Raw genomic sequence first — 6,000 nt, 5'->3', positions numbered from 1 at the left:
CACAAGAGAGCTGTTCAGACTAAACCATTTCTCACATTTATAGCATTGCTATGGATTTTCTACAATGTGGATCCTTTCATGCACAATCAGGTGTGGTATATAATCTGTACTTTTCCCACAAGAGGCAGAATAGGAGTTTTTCCAACACCGATATTCTTGGGGTTAAGTATATGTGTGATCATTTGTTTAGTGGTGCTTAATTCCAGATGCAATCCTCCTCACAGGGCCAGGCCTGCATCACTGTCAGCCCTATGTGGCTATCCAGTAGACATTTTTTATTCTCTGACTTCGTCTTTCTCTGAGTGAAATATAATCTCTTCATTTAACATATTGTTGAGCTTCTCATACTCTATTTTTTCCAGCTTGAAATCTCATCTTATTTTTTTCTCTTTTGTCTCTCAACTGCTGGAAAAAGAGAAGAATTTTGTAGTTTTCTTTAGGAAATGGAAAATATTTTGATTTCTTGCTGACTTTATTTTCTTTTCCAATGTTGCTTGTTATTCTCAGTTTTCCAGAGTGCTCTGAATGTTGAATGTTGAATGTTGATTTTATTTATATGCCGCCCTTTTCCCCCGAAGGGGACTCAGGGCGGCTCACAACTCAACCAAGGGAGGGGGATACAGACAAAAAATTAAAACAACGCGCAACAATACATAATTTAAAACACACAACAGTCATAACATTCGAGAAGGGGGTAGAAGCTTTTTTAGCCCCAGGCCTGTCGGAATAGCCAGGTTTTGAGGGCCTTGCGGAAGGTCTGGAGGGTGGTGAGGGTTCGAATCTCCACGGGGAGTTCGTTCCAGAGGGTTGGAGCGGCCACAGAGAAGGCTCTCCTCCGGGTAATCGCCAGTCGACACTGGCCGGCGGATGGAATTCGGAGGAGGCCTAATCTGTGGGATCTAATCGGTCTAGAGGAGGTAATTGGCAGCAGGCGGTCTCTCAAGTACCCAGGTCTTTTTGATATCTTCTCTGTCTATAAGATTCAAAGAAAAATGTAACTTTAATTGTTTATAAAATGGTTGCAGAAGATGTGAAAAAAAGAAAAAAGTATACATTACAATAAATGGGCAAGCATGCCACAATAAAGAATAACCTCTTCCTTTAGTTATGATTCATTTGACACATTTGTGTCCAAGTTCAAATATCCATTCAATCAAGGCATTTTCTTTTTCACTTTGCTGATTCACAAATTTTTAGTTGTGCAAAGGCTTATCATCAAATATATCTAGAAATGCTGGAGATAAATTGTACAGTTGTAAATATATGCATAGAGAGAGAAATACAAATACACAAACCAATAACTGTATGTATGTGGAAAATCCATGTGTTTTAGCCTGAAAACTATCCCAAAATAGTTACAGTCGAACCTCATGAGCTAACTTTAATGACATGGCTTTTTACTTGACGAAATGATATCTAAACTCTCTGCAAGATTTCATGTACTACTTTTGCCTATGAACTTCCTCATCTCCAAATAAGGGCAGCAATTATTTTCCACAACCACTCTAGTGACATCCTAATTCAAGTAGTGCTGACTTACTGACTGCAATTGTGACTGGCATCTGTGTCAGTAAGCAGCCCCATCATTAAGCATGATGTCATATGACAATGCCAATTTACATGCCATGATTGTTGGCTCTATAGAAAGGGAATGCTATGAAAGCAAAGGTGGAAAGACCCAGATAAATTATATGCCTTAAATAGACAGAATTTGGAGAAAAACTGAAAATTGGAAAGGGAAGATGGTGATGGGATAACTAGAGGAAGAAGGACTGGGTGAATATAAACAGAAACTCTGGACAGGGCATTTTATTCCAACAACTGAAGCCTCTTTGGAGCTCAACCAACCTGCTGCTTGTGCACACCAGTCCCACCTCCCCCAAATGATCTGCAGTTATTTTGGGCAAGACATCCAGGCCTGTCACTTAATCTAAAATTTTTCTATCTTTCTAAATACAGTGCATTCAGAAGGCTACAGCAAAGGTTCTGTGGCACCAAAGGTTCCTAAGGGCACAGTGGCCTCCATAATTCTCAAATGGAAAAAGTTTGGTACAACCAGGATTCCTCCAATAGCTGGTCTTTCAATAAAACGGAGCAATTGTGGTAGAAGGGCCTTGGTAAGACGGGTGACCAAGAATCTGATGGTCTCTCTAACTGAGCTCTAGAGATCCTGTGTGGAGATGGACAGAGTTCCAGAAGGACAACCATCACTGCAGCCCTCCACTGTTCTGGGCTTTTATGGTGGAGTGATTCGACAGAAGCCTCTCCTCAGTCCATAACACATAAATGCCCCCTTAGAGTTTGCAAAAGAGCACCTGAAGAACATCACACTGTGGGGTGTTTTTCAGTAGCAGGGACTGGGAGACTGGTCAGGGTTGAGGGAAAGCTGAAACGTCACACTGGGCCGAAGGTTCACTTCTCAACATGACAAGGACACAGCTAAGACAACATAGGAGTGGCTTAGGGACAACTCTGTGAATGTCCTAGAGAGTCCCAGCCAGAGCTCTGACTTGAATCCTATTGAATATCTCTGGAGGCACCTAAAAATGGCTCTCCATCTATGGTTGCCATCCAAGCTGACTGAGCTTGAGAGGTCTTGCCAAGGAAAAATGGCAGAAACCCCCCCTCCCAAGTGTGTAAAGCTTATTGACTCATACCCAAAAAGGCTTAAGGCTGTAATTGCTGCCAAAGGTGCTTCAACAAAGTACTGAGTGAAGGATCTGAATATTTATGCCAATGTGATATTTCAGGTGTTTTTGTTTTTAATACATTTACAGACATTTCTAAAATTCTGTTTACACTTTTTATTAGGAATGTGCATGGATGAGAAAAATTGAATTTCAACAAGTGTAAAATCAGGTTGCAGCATAACAAAATTGACAGAAGTGAAGGGGGTCTGGATACTGTCTGAATGAACCAAACGTGTGTTCCTATTGACACTGAAATACAGAATTTATTGATGTAAACAATTATGTGCATTTCAGTCTGCAAAATGACTAAGAAGTGAATTGGCTCAATTTTTAATCTATTTTTTAAAAGGTGAGGGTCACTAACAGATGAAACGGTGAACAAATCCGATGCAAACATCCCTTTTGCCCATGAAACTCCTCCCTGGCGAGGAAAGCGACATATCAATGAGACCACAAGGATCCAAGTATTAGGTGAAGGGTGAGGGAGGCGGGTGGCTCAGAAATATGACAAATATATCAAGATTTCTTTAAATCTCCCAAATCTCCCAGCAGGAAATCACAAGCAGCAACTTTAAATCGTGGAGCAAAAGGATAAAACCATTTGGGGAGAGAAAGAATATGCAGAAGCAGCCCGCAGGTTTCATTCTTCTCCCTTCGCTGCTTTCAGGCCGTGGAGGAACCCAAAGGGCCCGACTTTCTCCCGGCTTCTCCTCCGACCTTCCCTCCACTCACCTCCCAGGAACCGCTTTGACCCTCCAAATGACACAAGAGGCTCTGTCGACGCCATCCTCCTTCCGTGGGAGAACCGGAAGAAGAACTTACATGATTAAGTAGTTAACTTCCTTCAAACTGCTTTAGGTCCTCTCGAGGCATATTGCCTTTTTTGGCACGGTACTGCAAATTTAAGTTCTTAGCATTTTGTGCTTATTCCGGGGATGCTTCGGGGAGGGGGCCAACCCTGGTGCTTCTGCTGGGGGTGCCGGACCTCTTGAGCCCGGAGGGAGGAAGAGAGAAAGGTAGGGGACTGGAAACTTACCATCTGGGGACAGCTGGCGAGGCCTCCCCCGTCCCTGCCACAGCTGCAACGCTGGGAAGTTTGACAGGCCATCCCCCCCCCCCCCCCTACGTCCCCGCTGGGCTAGCATCTCCCAAAGTGAACGGCGTTGCAAACATGAGGCAGGGCATGTTTTGGGTGGGATGAGCAACAGTGACAGGGGTACCAATTCGGGGGCATGGCCAGCCAGCCAGGTTCTCCAATCTCTGGGAAATGACCACCACTACTTTGGGTGAACCGGTGCAAACCGGAGGAATACCACCTCTGCCTAACATCAACACCCGGGAAGATACTGGGAGGCGATAATCATGTCAATTATTCCTTCTGGAAAGTGCCTGATTGGGAAGGGAATGAGTTCATTTCTTGTGAATAAACATGCAAAAGGCTTATCTTGATGGGCCTTTTGAATTTCTTTGTAAAGCAGCCATTCCACTTTTTCCTCTTCTTATTTTTCTTTAAAGGCATGTTTTGCAAGATGAGAGTCCCTAAATTACGAGCAAACGGTCAACAGGAAGCCTAAGGGCAGGGAGCTTTCCCCAAAGCTCCTCTCTGTAACACTCCAAGCTATGCACCGAAGGGAGCTTCAAGGCTCAATGAGAAGTGCCAACAGCTACAGAGACGAAAATAGAAGTAATAATGCCCGGGTGAAGGACGTTGGGATTACTCGGGGATGCCCCAGTCACTCCCTCACCTTATCGGCTTCAGTGAAGGGGTTAAACGCAGAGAGCTTTTGCGCCTAGAGGGGAGGCAGGAAAGGGGAAAGGGTGGGTAAGGGGGCTGGAAGCCAATCTCCGACCTCTCCTTCCTGCTCTCCAGATGTCTCTTACGCCAAGTGCTGCGGAGATCTCCTCGTGGGGAGAGGAGCTCAAGGGCTGCCAGGTGGGCAACGGCGCTGCGAGTGGAGGGGGCAGGAGGAGGGGGGATCCCCAGGTGCGGGAAGGGGAGGAGGGATTCCTTGGGGGAGGGAAGGAGAGAGAGGTGGGGTTTCCCCGGTTGCGCCCCCTCCCCTTCCCAGTCCCCGCCTTTCCTTGCAAGGTTTTCTGCTCCGTGGGAACCGCTGCGCCGCCGCCGCTTCTCCTCCTCCTCCTCCTCCTCCTCGGTTGCTGCTTCTGCGAACGGCTTTCCGACTCCCCTTAAAATCCTCCCTTCATTCCACCCCCTCCTTCCCTGCAGCCCCATATTTGGTGCAGCCCTGCTCCCTGGGGAAGGTTGGGCACCACCGTTCCCACGTTCCCCTGTGGCTGCTGTGGAGGATCAGCCTCTCAGGTTTTGGAGGGGAGGAAGAGGATCTGGGCTCAGAAGGATCGTGGCTGAAGGGCTCCCTCCGTGGGCGTGAACCCTGCTAGGGGAACGCCAGTGGCATCTCGAGGGTGGCGGAGACCAGAGAGGCGTCCAGGTGGGCTTGCTTTGAGATGCACCACCTGAATCTGCCTCTCTGACCTGTCCAGATTCCCTTTCTGGTGACAGCTGCATCCTCCTTTCTCTCTGCCCATGTAAGTGAACATCCCTTTCTATGGAGGTTTTCAATTTAAATTTTAATTCTTTTACGGATTGTATAATCCATTCTGAAGAAGAGGCTCTCAGCTCTTTTTTTACAGCCAGCTTTGCAAAGAGATCAAGAGGGTTCTGTGAAATAATTAGAAAGATAAAATATTCCCAGGTCAAGGGCCTGAGATCTCCAATAACTGCCTGCAGAGCATTTTGGGGAAGAGAGACTGATGTGCACAAGAGGCAGGTTGGTTGAGCTCCAAAGAGGCTTCAGTTGTTGGAATAAAATGCCCTTTGCAGAGTTTTTGCTTATATTCTATCGAGCCAATCCTGCTTCCTCTAGTTCAGGAATCTGCAACCATAAACACTCAAAGAGCCATTTGCACCCGTTTCCCACAGAAAAGAAAACACCGGAGTCAATAACTTAACAACCGGTGTGGCTGGGTGAGCATGGCCAACTCATGATCACTGACTCCCATCCAATAACATGACATACACCTCAGCTACGCCTACCCAGCTGATCATTAGGGCAGAGAAGGGTTGTTAAATTAGTTGCCCTGCCCAGCCCCTCCTCACCCCTCCCCTCCCAGCCACCTTGCCACACCCGGTCTAAGGTGTGTTGTTCACCCCCCCTCTCTATGTATGTCTCTCTATGTCTCTCTATCTCTGTCTTTTTTCATTTTTCCTCTCTGTCTGTCTGTCTCTCTCCCTGTCCTTCACTGTCTCTCTCTCTCTCTCTCTCACGCTCTCTGTCTCCTTTACACACAC

Source organism: Thamnophis sirtalis, unplaced genomic scaffold (genome assembly GCF_051295495.1).
Source record: "Thamnophis sirtalis isolate CommonGarterSnake01/CBP01778 unplaced genomic scaffold, rThaSir2_p1.2 scaffold_3, whole genome shotgun sequence".
NCBI lineage: Eukaryota > Metazoa > Chordata > Lepidosauria > Squamata > Natricidae > Thamnophis > Thamnophis sirtalis.
The sequence above is the reverse complement of the archived record's forward strand: the minus strand, read 5'-3'. Positions refer to the sequence as shown.